The sequence below is a fragment of the Rhagoletis pomonella genome, unplaced genomic scaffold, assembly GCF_013731165.1.
Source record: "Rhagoletis pomonella isolate Grant_MI unplaced genomic scaffold, Rhpom_1.0 Rhpom_scaffold_00009, whole genome shotgun sequence".
In the NCBI taxonomy this organism is placed as follows: Eukaryota; Metazoa; Arthropoda; class Insecta; order Diptera; family Tephritidae; genus Rhagoletis; species Rhagoletis pomonella.
The window spans coordinates 39,344,403-39,362,002 of record NW_023458563.1 but is presented as its reverse complement, the minus strand read 5'-3'; the positions used below and the strand labels follow the sequence as shown (position 1 = coordinate 39,362,002).

The following is a 17,600-nucleotide window of genomic DNA, read 5'->3' as shown; positions in this document are numbered from 1 at the left end:
TCGAAGTTAATGGAGATAACCTTCACTTTTCTGTTGGGGAATATCCTTCGGTCTTCCAGGCTGAGGTAATTGCAATACTCAAAGCCATGGACTACGTGGTGGAACATAGGTGGAGAGGAAGGAGTTTACGTGATTGCAGTGACAACCAAGCTGCACTTAAGGACAGCCTGGACAGCCCTCTATTTAAGTATTTCCAAACTAGTTCGGCAATGCAAATCTCGACTAAAATATGATGGTGAATATAACGAGGTTGTTTTACTCTGGGTGCCAGGTCACTCAGGAGTACCTGATTATGAGAAATCTGATCATTTGGCCAGAGTTGGCTCAGACCAGTCACTCCTCGGTCCGCAACCAGTTTTAGCACTCCCACCTTCGGCAATCGAAGCCACCATCAGAAACTGGGTGAATACTTGGACCAGCAAAGACTGAGAGGCATCGAGGGTATGCAGGTGGGCAAAACTCATGTTGCCTTCAATCTCACAAGGTCTATCTAATTTTTTGCTCTCACTGAGCAGACGACACTGCAGACAACTTGCTGGGCTGCTGACTGGTCAATTCACGTGGCACAAACACCTGACTGTGATAGGCGTAAATGACAAGTCCATTTACCCATATTGCTTTGAAGAAGATGACACGGTGGAACACTTTTTGTGCTTCATGCTTGCTTGGTTATTTGTCATCGGTTTTTTTAAACTCGTTCTTTTCTCTATAGTCAGTTTCTGAATTAAAAGTTTGGCGTAAAAAGCGTAGCCGTTTTGATGTTTTAAGTTTTGTGTTTTAAAAATGTGATAAATATTTTTCGCCTCACTTTAAACCTCGGAGCGATAAAAATAAAAATGATGCCATTAATACAAATAAACTATTTGACATATACTCCACGTGCCAAGTCATGAGTGAGCCGAACATTTGATGAGTATATGCCCGCCCGCAAATGCACCCGCGATGCAAATTTACATTGTTAGATCTAATTTTCACATTTCATTTTTTTACGAGCTTTGCGAATATTTAGAAATGTATCAGCAGGGGGTCCACCGAAACCAGTAAATTTTTGAAAGGGGTCTACGAGAAAAAAAATGCTTGGGAACCTCTGACCTAAACTAACCATGTATGCATGTACACCGGAGCTGGGTAATTTTTGACTACGATTACATTTCAATTACGATTGCTTAATTATAATCCTTAAATTATATTAGATTTAATTGTAATAATATATGTTACCATTATGATTATAATAATTGTAATCTTAAAAATTTAAGGACTGAGATTACTGTAATCGTAATCATGTAATAAATGAATATGAATACCGTAGCTGTAATACTAAAAATTTTAAGATTACAACTACAGTAATTGTAATCATAGAAATTACGATTACGAATACTTTAATTATAATCATTAAAATATTATGAATGTTGATTGCGATGTTCTGATATTCTGTAGAGGTTTAGTAGTTAAGTAAGTGAGCGGAACTTTATTCTACTTTACCGAAAAGGATGTATAAGTTATTTAAAGTTGAAGTAATACAGTTGCACAGCGGCCGCTGCGGTGTAGTGGGTAGCAGTGCGCGCTACCATTCAAGCCCAGTTCAACCCAACTTCAAAAAATAAAAAACAAAAAACGTTTTTTTTTTCTAATAGCGGTCGCAACATCAATGCGGACAGTTAATCAAAGTCAAACTTTATTGGATATACTATATACTGCGACCACGTGTTGCGTTGGACGGGGCAAGGCAAGCAATGTCTGGGGCCTTGCGACGTCTACTACAGCTGCCATGTAAAGGAGCACAAATTCGGAGTTGGATTTGTGGTGGGAGAGAGACTCCGTCGCCGAGTACTGTCGTTCACCACGGTGGACGAGCGTCTAGCCACAATCAGCATCAAAGCGAGATTCTTCAACATCTCGCTCATCTGCGCCCATGCCCCGACGGAAGAGAAGGATGAGGCATCCAAGGATCTCTTCTATGAGCGCTTGGAGCGCACATACGAGCGCTGCCCCCGTCATGATATCAAAATCGTGCTTGGCGACTTCAATGCCAGGGTGGGCAAGGAAGGGATCTTTGGAACCACCGTCGGAAAATTCAACCGCCACGACGAAACGTCCGACAACGGATTGAGGCTGATCGACTTCGCCGGGGCCCGAAACATGGTAGTATGCAGTACTAGGCTCAAGCATAAAAAGATCCATCAAGCTACGTGGCTGTCTCCGGATCGAAAAACGAGAAACCAAATCGATCATGTTGTGATAGACGAAAGGCACGCCTCCAGTGTTTTAGACGTACGCACACTCCGAGGCCCAAACATCGACTCGGACCACTATCTTGTTGCAGCCAAGATACGAACCCCGCCTCTGTGCAGCAAAAAATGTGCGCCCAAATATGCCAGGAAAGCTTAACGTCGAAAAGCTGCAATCACTACAGACAGCCAGCGCTTTCGCTACTCGACTCTCACACCTGCTCTCAGAGAGCACTCTTCAACAAACCGACATATGCGAGCAATGGAACCACATTTCCCGCTCATTAAGTACCGCCGCCTAAGAAGTAGTCGGATTTCAGCGAGCCCAAAAGAACAACTGGTACGATGAGGAGTGTCAGGAAGCTGCAGAGAAAAAAGATGCCTCCTACAGGGCCAGGCTGCGATCGGGCGCAACGCGCGCTATGTGGGACCGCTATAGGGATCTGAAGGGGGAAGCGAGACGTATTTTCCGCAATAAGAAGAGGGAGGCCGAAATACGTGAGTGCGAAGAGCCTGAAATGCTGGCCGACAGAAATAATGCCCGAAAATTTTACCAGAGAGTTAGGCGACGTACGAAAGGTTTAAAGACCGGGGCGTACTCCTGTAACAACAATAATGGCAAATCGAATCGACGTCCCTCCGCCTGACTATGTCGAGGTACGTATAGCAATAACGCGGCTGAAAAACAACAAAGCTGATGCAGCTGACAGCCTGCCAGCTGAGCTATTCAAGTACGCGGCGAGGAGTTGATAAGGTGCATGCATCAACTCTTGTGCAGAATATGGTCAGATGAACGCATGCAGAATATGGTCAGATGAACGGTGACCCTGCCATTCGCGCCAACTACCGCGGGATCAGCCTTCTAAGCATAGGTTACAAGGTCTTATCGAGTCTATTGTGTGAAAGACTTAAGCCCACCGTCAATGAACTGATTGGGCCTTATCAGTGTGGCTTTAGACCTGGAAAATCCACCATAGACCAGGTATTCACAATACGCCAAATCTTGGAAAAGACCCGCGAGAAAAGGATCGACACTCACCAGCTATTTGTCGACTTTAAAGCCGCTTTTGACAGCACTAAAAGGAGTTGCCTATACGCCGCTATGTCTGAGTTTGGCATCCCCTCAGAACTCATACGGCTATGTAAAATGATGTTGAGCAATACCACCAGCTCAATCAGAATTGGGAAAGACCTCTCCGAGCCGTTCACCACAAAACGGGGTTTCAGACAGGGCGACTCCCTTTCATGTGACTACTTTAATCTGATCTTGGAGAAGATAATAAGAGCTGCGGAGCTGAACCGCTCAGGAACAATTTACTACAAGAGCGTGCAATTGCTGGCTTATGCCGATGACATCGACATCATCGGTAACAAAAACCGCGAAGTCTGTTCTGCCTTTTCCAAGTTGGATAGGGAAGCAAAGCGAATGGGTCTGGTGGTAAACGAGGACAAGACGAAGTATCTCGTGTCATCAAACAAACAGTCAGCACATTAGCGCCTTGGCTACCACGTCACTGTTGACAGTTACAATTTCGAGAAAGTAGAGAATTTCGTTCACTTGGGAACCAGCATTAACACCGATAATAATTTCAGCATTTAAATCCAACGCAGAATCACTCTTGCCAACAAGTGCTACTTTGGAATGAGTAGGCAATTCAGGAGTAAAGTCCTCTCTCGACATACGTCACTCATCATGCCCGTGCTGGTATATGGCGCAGAAGCATGCACAATGACAACATCCGATGAGGCGGCTCTTGGAGTGTTTGAGAGAAAGATTTTGCGGAAGATTTACGGGCCTTTACGCGTTGGCGACGGCGAGTACCGCAGACGATGGAACGATGAGCTGTATGAGCTTTACAACGATATGGATGGACACCGACGCTCCAGCTCTGAAAGTATTCAACTCGGAACCCACTGGTGGTAGCAGAGGAAGAGGGAGGCCCCCACTGCGATGGAAAGATCAGGTGGAGAAGGACTTGGCTTCACGTGGCGTTTCCAATTGGCGTCAGTTGGCACAGAGGAGAAACGACTGGCGTGCTTTGGTGAACTCGGCCAAAATCGCTTAGACGATTACAGCGCCAAAGAAGAAGAAGAAGAATCATAAAAAGTACGATTACGTCGTTAAATTTTAAGGATTACAATTAAAGTATTCGCCATCAAGCACGTTGTGATAACAATTACATTATTGCTGAAAATTTTCGGGAATACAATTACAGTAATCGTTATCCTAAGTAGTCAAAATGTAATCGTAATCATAGTGCCCACCTCTGATGTATAGCACATAAATTCTATTGCATGCGCCCCACGTTTTTTATTTCAAGTCCTACAAATAGTTTATAATGACTTTTGCCAAAATTTTAAAATCATAACTTATCGAGACCAATTCTGTTTGTCCAGAGAAAATTATTTCCTACTCTCTAGTCCATTCATAGAAGCGTGGTATATTAAAATTTCTTTTTATTTGATCTTTTTCTAGTGCATTTGAAAATATTCTAGCTTTTCTTGTCGCAATTCGTTCATGGTTATCTTTCGGAATAGGTCTTCACTTGCTGCAACATACGAGGAGTCAGCAAATTATGGTATTTTTTTTAAGCGTTTAAAGAGGTCGGCTTCATGGCTTTGAGTAGAGCAAAACTCATAAAAGAAATCAGCTTAAAATTTAATTTCCATTCCAAGATGAAGAAAAAATACTTAAAAGGCTGAGTGTTTGCTCGCCTTTTTCTTATATTGAACTTCCGCCTTCTGCTCACACTTTTTTCGTAGACATCGAACGAGAGCTCCTCGAATGGTTATTTTCAGAGTACCAATCGATCCAATTCAGACAAAAGAGTAAGGGCACAGGGAGCATTTAATTTGGCAAAAAATGCACTGAACTAAAATAATTCAATTTTATATTAAACCGTTTTTAGTATCTCTGCAGTAATTTTCTCTAAGAATTTTTAAACGTGTTCAGTGGCTCTTTTAATATCCTTCACATAATTGACGATAAAGTCTTTAAATAAAACTGATTGATGTGTTCTATCTCACATAATCGCGATATGGTTAAGTTAAAAAAAAAAAAAAACAATCGCAAAATAAACTAAGTGTGCTGTTATTTACTAAATTTCCTCTTGCACAAAATTGATAACCCAGTTCCGTAGCGAACGACAACGCTTGATTCGTATTACGTACAAATACTGCTGCTTAACGCCTATAAATAGATATCGTTATACTTAACTCACCGTTACTCGCTTCGTGCTGTATGAAAGTAGTTATTCCATAAAACAGCAAAGGACCACACATCTTTTCAGGAGTTCCGTATCCCGTATGCTATGTTTCTCTACTCCATCTTAATTGTTCTACGTAGTATTGTTGTTGTTATTGATATTTGTTTTGTTTCTAGTATAGTCGTTGTATTTAATTTGTCATTTAATTAACAATGCCTACGATTTAAGGGTTATTTTTATTTGTTTACATTCGATGATTTCAAGTTGTCATCAGGAACTTGGAGGAAAATGTGATGCTTATCATGGTTTCAGCTGCTAAAAATGCTTATCTTTTTTAAAGCAGCTTTCGAGTCATGACGTTTTTTTTTTTTTGGTACCATCGATCCGTTGTGTGCAACACCGAATACAACCTAAAAATCAAAGAATATTCAATGTCGAAGAAAGATACTCTCTTTTGTCGTAGATGAATATGAAGTAAAAAATATTAACGTTCTTGAATATTTGGCTAAGGAAAATAAATTAGGCTAACGAATACATTTTGAATCGATTTATCAAGAATTGTCTTAAGAGTCCTTTTTTAGACTATTCGAGTTCCTATACAATGGTTTAAACAAAAAACATTAAATGACAAATGTCTAAAATTCCTTAATTAAATCCAACGAGATACATATGGACAAGATTTATAATTAATATTAACAAAACTTTGCATTTATGAATATTTAGAACGTAGGTTACAAATCTAGAGGTCGGCTCCAGAAAATACATCAATTTTCTTTAGACTAGTTCTTGACATCAGATGTGAAAGTTCTTTTTGTCCCTCACAAAGTCTGTCAATTATTGGAAAACAAGTTTTCCAAATTGGTTGCGATTATATATATACACATGAATTTCCCTTTGCTATCAAATATTATACATTTTGTTTTGTTGCACATTATACTAAGATTTCCATTTCGGACGCGAAAATAGCACATGTTTATACATATGTATACACTTTCACATAAACATATGTATGTATGTAAACGAGTGCAGGTGATACATAGACGACTACATCTGCATATGTTTTAGGTATGTAGAAGTATGTACATACATATATTCCACATATGAGCCCTATAAAAATTCTGCTAGCATAAATGTTTTTTTTTGTACCGGGACAACCACAATGTAATTTCTTATAAAACATTTATTTTTAATTGTAACACATTACAATAGTTTGTCACTAAAATAACTCAACAGAAGTATTAAACAAAAAAAACGGCAAAACAACGGTTTCGCAGACTTAATTGCAATTACATACACATTATCTATCCTGATAATATCACAAAATTCTGTTCAAAATTTTTATGCTTTAATACACGAACATAATGCACATAACTTATAATTCTGATTTAATTAATCCAAAAAAAGATTGGAAAAATAACATCGTTGCTTCACACTAATACTTTTTCAGGTGACGTTTTGCAACATGTCAAACTTTATTGGATTTTCTCGTGATTGGTATATGGTTTTTGTTTTCTTCGTTGTACCTGTTTATTTATTTTGATAATGTCTGCACATTATACAACACATAAAGAATGCAGAACCAGAAGAGAACAGGGAAGGCAACGGCGATGACAGCGACGGAAATGGCGGCGCTTTAAATATAGAAGCCAAAGAGGATAGTTTCTTTAGGCAAAAACGTCGCGCCGCCCACAATTCAATGTTGCAGACTGAATGCAAAAACGGCAAAAGGCTTACAACAGCCTGCTGCCGTTTTGAACACATACATACGAACATTATAATTACCCACCAAACAATTTGTGTTGCCAGCAATAAGAAAACGTGTCGCCCTCGGAAACAAATTTATTGCCGGTAATATTGCCATCGAATCGATTTCCTATTACCGGTCGCTCTAAAACGTCCGCCGAAGGCAACTCGCCTCGGCGAGTCGTTTTCTTATTACCTGAATGAGTCCTTTTCTTATCGCTTCAGGCGATTTTTGGAATAATTTTATTCTTTTTAATACTTCATTTATTTTTTTGTACCAAATTGCAACTTACAATCGGAATTAATTCATTTTCTCGCTGTGCGACTTCCTATTTTTTCAATCTTGTCCTTGGGCATTATTTAGATGCTTTTGGCCAATACTATTGACGCCATATTCATAAGTTTCGGAATTTTTGAGAACTTTTTTATTCAAAATTGACATGAACGAAGTGATGTTGCCGATTTGTCACCACAGCAATAAATCGGTGAGTCGCCAATTTGTTGCCATTGACGATTGTTGCCTATTTCTCATCCCACCAAACAATTTGTGTTGTCGGCAATAAGAAAACGTGTCGCCCTCGGAAACAAATTTATTGCCGGTAATATTGCCATCGAATCGATTTCCTATTACCGGTCGCTCTAAAACGTCCGCCGAAGGCAACTCGCCTGGGCGAGCCGTTTTCTTATTACCTGAATGAGTCCTTTTCTTATCGCTTCAGGCGATATTTGGAATAATTTCATTCTTTTTATACCCGAGCGCACTTGTGCACAAGGGTATTATAACTTTGTTCACATAACGGTTGTTTGTAACAGGCAAAACGAATCGAGATAGATATAGACAAATGTATACATAAATGATCAGGATGAAAAGAGAAATCGATTAAGCGGTGACTGTCTGTCTGTCCGTCCGTCCGTCCGTCTGTCCGTCCGTCTGTGCACACGATAACTCGAGTAAAAATTAAGATATCTTAACGAAACTTGGCACGTGTACTTCTTTCGGGCGTAGGACGGATGGTATTGAAAATGGGCAAAATCGGCCAATAACCACGCCTACCTCCCATATAACGGTAAATTTAGAAATACGAAAACTGCGATATTTTAGTAACTACTGAAGATTATTCACTTAAAATTGATATTTGCAATAACTTTTAGACGAAAAATAAGAATATTATAAATTTTTGAAAAATGGGCGTAGCCACGCCCACTTAGTGTTACATGTGTATATCTTGGCTACCGCTGCACCGATTTCTTCCAAACTTGGCACAGTTATTGGCCTTGGTACAGGATACCAAATGGCCGAAAATTTAAAAAATGGGACAATAACCACGCCCACATCCTTTATAACGGTAATTTGGAGAAATACGAAATCTTCGATAAATCCGTAAATATTGAAGCTAATTTATTCAAAATTGATGCTTGCAACAATTCTTTATCAGGAAATGCGCTTATCATAAAATTTTGGAAAATGGGCGTGGAACCGCCCACTTATGATCACATATATGTATCTCGGTAACCGTTCTACCAATTTGTACTAAACTCGGTATGGTTATTGTGCTTGCCACATAAAAGCAAAACGTTCAAAATTATTGAAATCGGACTAAAATTACGGCTTTTCATATAACGGTAAATTTTAGAAATGCTCGAAACGTCAATATTTCGAAATTTAAGGACGCTAATTTATTCAAAATTGATACACCCCGGCTTACCATGTAGCTGTAGCTTTCGGAAAGGTGAAAAGGCATATATGTAATACTTGCGCCGGGTATTTAATGTTCGGCTCCGCCCGAACTTAGACTTTCTTACTTGTTAATACTTCATTTATTTTTTTGTAAACCAAATGCAACTTACAATCGGAATTAATTCATAATCTAGCTGTGAGGCTTCCTATTTTTTCAATCTTGTCCTTGGGCATAATTTAGATGCTTTTGGCCAATACTATTGACGCCATATTCATAAGTTTCGGAGTTTTTGACAACTTTTTTGTTCAAAATTGACATGTCACCATAGCGATAAATCGGCGAGTCGCCAATTTGTTGCCATTGACGATTGTTGCCTATTTCTAATGTTTTGCATGGTGGGATGTTTTGCATGGTGGGTAAATACACATATATGTATGTATATGTATATGTACATACATATATGAGACCGTATCAGTAAAGCTGATGCCACATAAAACTTGGTGGCTTTGCGTGACATTTAAAACTTTTCAGCAAAGCGCCAGACGCAAAAGGTAGACCACAATGAACGTCAAGAAAACGTTCTGCTTTTTACTCGTCAAAATTGCTGTGGATTTTATGTATTTAGCTTTAAAAATATCAGCAATGTAATTAAATTTTAAGTTTCTGCATGGAGACTCGAATCTGGACGAAACAAAATAAATATTAAACCGGCAGATTGTCAATGCGCGCAAAAAGATGGGAGTTGGACATCTTATCGCTTCGCGCTGCAGCAGCAACGCAATTTCACACAATTCATCTTATCCGTCAAAGCGAATCTGTCACGCAAAGCGAAGCAAGCGTTTTATGTGACATCAGCTTAATAAATGTAAATGTAATAGGACGATGTAAAGAAGTATAAGTTCGGGCGAAAACGAATTGTATATACCCGGCGCAGGCATCAACTATCGTCGTTCCAAGTTTCTTTAAACTACCCAAAAGTCTATAACAGATTTATTTATTTTTAAGAGATTGTTGTAATTATTAACTTGGAGTAAATTAACGTCCGCAGTTATTGAAATATCAGAGTTTTCGTATATCCGAAAATTACCGTTATACTGGAAGCTGGGCGATTTTAGTCCGATTTGAATAACTTTCAACGAAGCAATTCGTACCAAGGTCATTAAATGCACCGAGTTTGGTAGAAATTGATTAATCGGATATCGAGATACACATTTTTGGTCATAAGTGGGAGGAGCCACGCCCAAAATCCAAAAATTTATAATAATCTAATTTTCAATTAAATTTCAGTGGTCATTGAAATAATCGATTTTTAGTCAATTAGCGTCAGTAGTTACTGATTCATCGCAGTTTTCGTGTTTTTGTAAATTACCGTTATATGGGAGGTGGGCGTAACTATTTCCCGATTTCAAAGATTTAGAAGCGGCTACTAAGATACAGTATTTCATCATAAGTGGGCGGGGTCACGCCCCTTTTCCAAAAATTGCATAATAATATTATTTTGCACCAAAATTCTACTTCACTTACTAATTTTCAACAATTTGGATCAAATATTTACTGAAATATCATAGTTTTTGCATTTTTCGAAAATACCGTTATATGAGAGAGGGGGCGTGGTTACAGTCCGATTGCACCCATTTTCAATAGCAACCTACTTGGATAAAGGGCAACCTATATACCAAATTTCGTTGAGATATCTCAATTTTTTGCTCGAGCTATCGTGTACACCGGCAGACGGACGGACAGGCAGACATGGCTTAATCGACTTCTCTTTTCATTCTGATCATTTATGTATACATTTGTCTATATCTATCTCGATTCTTTTAGTTATAATACCCTGTGCCCAAGTGCGCTCGGGTATAAAAAGGTACGGCAAAAGAAAAATTATAACAAATTTTCACGGAGTTGCCTCGCAAAAATAATTTAAAGGGAGTTTCCACGACGCTCAAATTGTTCAATTATAACGTTAAATTTCAATTTGATATTGTAGCTGGTTACACGACCATCAATATCAGTTTCAACTTCGATGACAGGTTGTTTATTTGTTTTTTGTTGCTTTGTTGATATTGTTTTGTTTTTAGTTGTTTTTTATTGAAGTTGTTTTTTTTTCTGCTTTTTTGCTCATTAACAGGACCGAAGAAATACTTTCAGGGTTGTAATCTTGGAGTTGAAGCAATTTAGTCTCAATTTCACTGAGATTCATACACATTTTAAGCTGAAATAGAGAATAGTGTTGAAATTACGCAACTTGGGCAGCATGAAAACTCCGTATGAAGCTGAAATTAGTCAAGAACGTAAACCTACCGGTACGTAACCCCAAGTCAGCTGACACGATCTGTCTTACCAAAGTGCCATGTAAATGAAAACTCAACACCGCAGAATTTTTCTATAGTTGTAGCCCGTAGCGCAGAAATCAGTGGAATTTAGATTTTTCCGTGTCAGCTGATTTCTTCCTTCTTTAGATGATTGCCACTTCGTCAGTTTTGCAGAAGGTAAAAAGATATTCAAAATATGTTTAAAATATTTAAAATTTACTATTGAATAAGTTTTTTTGTTGAAAACTACACTGAGGGAAAAAAATATTAAAATCAAATAGAAACGTAATCGATCTTACTATAAACGTCAACCAAAGTACTGTATATTGGTAAATATTCAATTCAATTACGCGCATTCTAAAAATACCGCGTTTGTTCTGAAAAAGCATCCGTGAAGTGAATAATCAAGACAAAAACTAAAAAAAAACAATATTTAACTTGTATGTTGCCACACCCAGGCATATAATTTTGCATTCAAATGTTGAATATCCATCAACACCACAGCACGCGATTTGTACGGTTAAACATGTACTATCTATGGATGTGTGTGTTGTCACCGCTCTCAGAGCGGCGCTCTGCATGCTTGGGGTGCGTATGTACACTCATATATATACTCATATGTGAACAGTCAATTACATGCGTAATAAATTTTGTATGAAAATATTATTTTTAAATTCGAAAATTTTTAAACGATAATCAAATATAAAGTATTCATTTTTGCTATGCATTATTTCCCTAAGTGTAAGTAGTTTATATTTAGCTACAATCTATTATAGCACGAAAAATTGTAGTTGAAAAGGTAAGTTTTTGAAAAGGCATAGATGAGTGGCAACACTGTAGTAAGCAACACTGAGGGCTCCAGTAATCGACAAAATTCTGCGTATACAGACTGCGTTCTTGACTAACTTCAGCTTTAGACTCAGGGTGTACGGCGAACTCTTTTTTTGGTTGCTTAGAAGCAATAACCGCCTGAGTCGAAAAACCTGAATTCAAGAAAAAACGTTTAAACATTTGGATATTAATATTATCCTTATAACTTTTTAAATAGCTTATTTGGCGAGATTGGAATTTCACATACACATGGAATAGTAGTTGCAGAATACGATAGCATATATGACTCAATTCTTTCTTAAGTCTACTTAGGCGGTTATTGCTTATGACCACAGATGTATAGATATGTATTTCAATACTTACACATATCGCACACCGTCTTCAAAAGAGTCACAACTCAAAATTTGGCATTTTTGAAATTATGCGCGAAAAATGTACACAGAGCTTTTATTTACCTTTCAGAAAAAAGCTGGAGCAAATTTGTGTTATAATTTGTTAAAAAAACCTAAGGTAGAGTCGCCCTTGCCCATATGATTAACATGTGCTGCGAAATAGTTTTTCGCATTTTCAGACGAACGTATTTTTTTGAGTTGTGACTCTTTTGAAGACGGTGTGCGATATGTACTTGTACATACATATGTATGTACATATCTGAATATGCAGTTAATATGTATGTATGTCAGTGGCGGACCCTGGTAGGGGAAATTGGCCTCCCCCCCAAAACTGTGTAACATGTATTTTCATAATATATTCAGTTGAATATCATTACAAGAATATATAACAGGTTTGTCCCACAAGCTACTTGTAGAAAAACTCGATCAAAGTTCAAACTGTGAGCGTATATCAAAGAAACTCGAAAACTTACTTGCGGAGCGCGTATATGTAACTCGAAGTGACTTCGAGAGGCTTGGGGAACAAACCTAATGAATGGATGCTTTTGAAAATTTTAATTCATGGAAAAAGTGTGTCAAATTTCACTTGAGTTTGAAATTTTAGCTGTGTGTTAAGCTCGAAGTCAAGGCGAATTTATACAAGGTGGTGTTGATGGCGAATTTTGATTTTCGCCGCGGTACTTCCTAATGTCAAAATGATGTGTTTGTTGTAAACAAGGCGAATTCATATTACAACAAACACATCATTTTGACATTAAGAAGTACCGCGGCGAAAATCTAAATTCGCCATCAACACCACCTTGTATAAATTCGCCTTGGCTCGAAGTACTATGTTATTTAAGTAGGCCTATCAGTTTTTAGACGTCACTGAATTTTCAAAATTTTGAAATTATGTATTTAGGGCGCACAGTGTAAGATTTGACCCATCTAGCTGCTTTTAATTCTGTAATTCGAAAACTATTGAAGATAGATGAATGAAATTTTGCACAAGGTACGTTATAAGATAGGCGAAGCTTTTTACAAAAAATTGGTAATTTATAGTTACTGTCACGCCACCCTATTACATAACTGCAATTTTTAAAAATGCAAAAACTGAAATATTTAACTAACTACAAAGGCTAAAATGCTCAAAATTTATATTTAGAATTTCTCTATAACAAGGAATTATAAACTGACAGAAACGGACTTAAAAATAAATATATTTTTTTAAATTATGGGCGTCAAAATTATCGATAAAAAAGTCAAGTTGGGTCAACATAATTCCGTTATAAGTTCAATAGTTCTTGCTCTATTTACAAAAATGGGATACCATTGGAATTGTAATGAATCAGGCTTTCTCTATTCAATGCAAAAATAAAAGAATTTGTCTCGGCCGAGATAAAATGCAAATGAATTACTCGAAGAAAATTCCCAGTAGGCCAGAAAAAAGAAAATTTCATCAAAACCAGCACTTTCCAGCAGCTAAAATTATTTTGTTTAAAGTCGAAGAGAAGTGGCAAATAAACTGAGAAACAAACTTTATCGAATAGTGGCGGATAACGAGTTTTCGGGTCTAATAAAAATAATAATTTGCTAAAAATAAGTCTAAGTCAACATCGTTTTACTTTAACATGAAATACTCAGTCCTAGTTTACTAAATTCCCAAAAATGTATATTCATTAAAAAGATCATACCTAAAAAAATAAGACCAAAATGATATTTTAGCAATTGTTGCATAAATCACATAACACCGAAAAATTAAGCATTGAGATTCAGCTTTAAATATAAAAGTTTAAATATTATTGCGCTCAGTAATTTTCCAAATCAAACCCCGTCCCGCCATACACTTTAATTAAATTGTTTAGTTGTTATTGTTTCGTCTTTATCAGGCATTTCTAAAAACATTCTTGACGTTGTTTTGAAATTTGGCGACATAAAATAATGTAATTAATCTTTTCTAGAATATGGAAATGATACACTGTGGGGCGTGTGTGAATCGGTAACAAAGTTTGCGGCAAGTAAATTTTTGACAACTATGAGGTGAATAAAATTTTAGTAGCTCTTGAGGCTAGTGAAATTTTTGGCAAATGCATAGAAAATTTAGACAATCGCAAAGATTGGTGATGTGTGTAATTTTTCGTAAAATAAAAGCTTAAATTGATGAATTGCAATCAACGATGGTAGATGTTTTCTTAAAATATTAATTTCACTTTAATTTGTAATATTTTATTCCGTATAAAGCTGCGGTTATCAAAAATTTACTGCTGTCAAAAAATATTTTATTTCACACAGAAGATTGGCAAAACTGTCTCACCATAGTAAAAATATTATTCAACAGCTTTCCCCATAGAACTTTGTTACCGATTCACATACGCCCTTAATTTGAAATTTTTACTTTTTTTGTTATATTTTCGAATTTGTATTATTTTACACAGTTGAAAGTCACAGCAAGTTTGAATATTTTCGCAGGTTCAGAAAACAACGAAAATTCTAAAATTTTGAATTTTATAATATTAAATTTCTTGAGATGTCTTATTTTTAGGATAATTTCCAAAATTTCAAAAACTATCGAAATCCGGGAGATTCTAGAAATTTTGGTTAAATGAGAATATTTTGAAATGTACAAGATTATTGAGATTTTAGAAATTTTCTATATTTTCCAAAATTTTGAGAATTTCATTTATCCTAAAATACATCCTAAAATGTAAAAATGTGAAACATCATAAATTGTCGAAAAAATCTTATGTTCATGTACTTGTGTGTAAAAAATAGAAAATTCTTAGGATTCTAAAAGATATTAACATTTTTAAAAAATCCAAAATTGTTCCACTTTTCTGGAGTCTTCAAAATTTTGTATTGATATAACAAAATTGGAGAATTTTAAATTTTTTGAAAATTTTGAAAATATCAACGTCCAAAATTTTTTTTTAATCTTCAAGAATTACGAAATTTTTTTTTAATATTCAAAAACGACGAAATATGAAAACGTTTTCAACATTCGAAAACTTTTAATTTCGTTTGATCAATCTTGTATATTCGACACTTTTACTTAGAAAAAATTTTGTGAAGTTGTGAAAGTTTAAAAAATTTTGGAATTCCACTCATGTTATTAAAAAGGGGAAATTTCAAGAAATTAAAAATCAACAAAACTCTAAAAATTTTAAACTGTGGTGATTTTTAAATTTGAAAAATTGGCGCCTCCCCCCAAGAATTGCTGCTGGGTCCGCCCCTGTGTATGTACACACCATAATGTTAAGAAAGTGTATAAAAATATTTGGAACATATTCAGCTTGCATATGAGGGGCATAACGCCATCAATAACAACATTTTATAGTATCTATTGCTTTTTATAAAGAGATTTATAAGGACACACAACCCCGGAATGGTAATTTGAAAATTCCGTCTCATCTCTTTGAGTAGCCTTATTTGAAACCCTTAAAAGTATCACTATTCCTAATGCACGTACATACATATATACTATATAGCCCAATTTCGTGCACTTGACAAATGGTCATGCTTGACTGCGCCTAATGCTATGCCGCATTACAAAAAATTTTGTAAACTTCTAGCGGCATAGTTTAAGGCGCAAGCTTGACTATTTGTTAGGTGCACAAAATTTGGGAGGTTATATGTATATTATATATGATTGTTATTTATAAATGACGTTGGATTTAGGTATGTAGTTGTACGATTTTCTATTTCTGCATTCATTACCAAAAGGCGAAATTTACCGAAACCGAAAATCAAAGAATACACGAAATTAAAGACCGACATGAAAAAGTGGGCACAATAAACTAAAATCCACTACTTCCATTTCTTGTGCGCATTACTTTTATTACGGATTTAGTAAGACTTATGGCGTCTTCGTTTCTACCGAAAAATTTTACCTTCTCATTGCCCTCTGAGCGCAAACACTAAGAACCGGGCAATAAAAAGGCAACATTTTTTGCACAAACGAAAACGGCAACATTTTTTGCACAAACGAAATACGCACGTGAGTATGTATGTATGAATGCTTGACATGCGTATATGAAGAGAAAATTTGCAAACAAGCCAAACTATCTAAAGTGCTGGTTATACTTACATTATACTGCAACGCATAACATGAGTACTGTCATACATCGAATCTGTTTAATGTGCTTTGCATACAAGCGATTATCGGACTTAGCGCATGAAAGGGCATGACAGCGAAGTCTGGTCTCTCATTTCTTGTGAGTATTTACCCTTAGTCTGTCCCAGTATCCATCAGATTTACTGAGAGGTCGTTCGGATACATACATTGGGGCATATTTATAGTCGAAATAAAGTCGATTATGAAGTTAGTTGCTGCTATTCCATTGAAATATATGACATTCTTCAGTTATATCTTCCTAACTAAATCCTAGATTATTGGAACAGACTAACTGATTACACTGAACAGCTGATTATGGGAGATTATGCGCTCTATGCGTAGTATAATTACACTCCTGCTTCGCATGAGCTGTTTGTCTATGCTCTGTACTGCAATGTAAGTATAACCAGCGCTTAAGGCACGGTGCACATTAGAGCGATGCGATAAGCGATACGATATGAAAGCGACATCGACATGGTGAGTACGTGGGAATTGGTAAGAAGCCAAGAATGATAGAATATAAGCATGATTCAATAACACAAGGTTAGATAATTATTGACAGCCGCGGTTTGAAATTCCTTTTGTAAATTCTACTGTATTTGCAGGAAATCTGGCATTTTAAACGAAACATTGAATGAAATACTAATATATCTACGTGAATTACGTAATTTGTGTGCTATTTAGCTGTGTAAAAACTGCAAAAGGACTCAAAATTAAAATAAAACTACTATGAGATTTATGTAAACATCCAATTTAAAAACAATTGGGCTGCGTTTCTTTATACATTCCGGGTAATCCCATTTCACAGCCGGAAGAAACAGAATGCGTTTGAAATATACGTTAACATATCACCAGGAACGTTCTAAAGAATAGGTAAACAAAAAAGTTTATTCCAAACGTTCAGAATGAATAAAGAATTGCAGCCTTTATGTTTTCATCAGTTAAATGTGCTTCATATGCATATACAAATAAACATATTGCACAAAAGCTTATACTTCTATTTCACAGCAAAGCTACACTTTTTCCAAGTAAAATTGCAAAGAAGCAACACCGTGCCACTGCTAAGGGAGCGGTGCGAGAGAGACAACTGTCAGTTTATCGAACCTTGTATTATTGAAT

General features: G+C 36.5%; 1 protein-coding gene across 4 annotated transcripts in view; it reads right to left on the bottom strand.

The window, feature by feature from the left end:
* Positions 1–16,252, bottom strand: part of LOC118745781 (chitinase-like protein PB1E7.04c) — a 269,861-nt gene extending 253,609 nt beyond the window's left edge. For 2 of the 4 annotated variants that reach the window (XM_036479448.1, XM_036479453.1), the window contains exons 1-2: positions 6,958–7,130; positions 5,450–5,844 (exon numbers count right to left, since the gene is read on the bottom strand). The gene's annotated coding sequence lies outside the window, so the exon portion shown is untranslated. Of the gene's footprint in view, positions 1–5,449; positions 5,845–6,957; positions 7,131–16,084 lie in introns of those variants that run through there. The other 2 variants (XM_036479449.1, XM_036479450.1) reach the window with 2 other exon arrangements.
* Between the last annotated feature and the right edge of the window lie 1,348 nt (positions 16,253–17,600).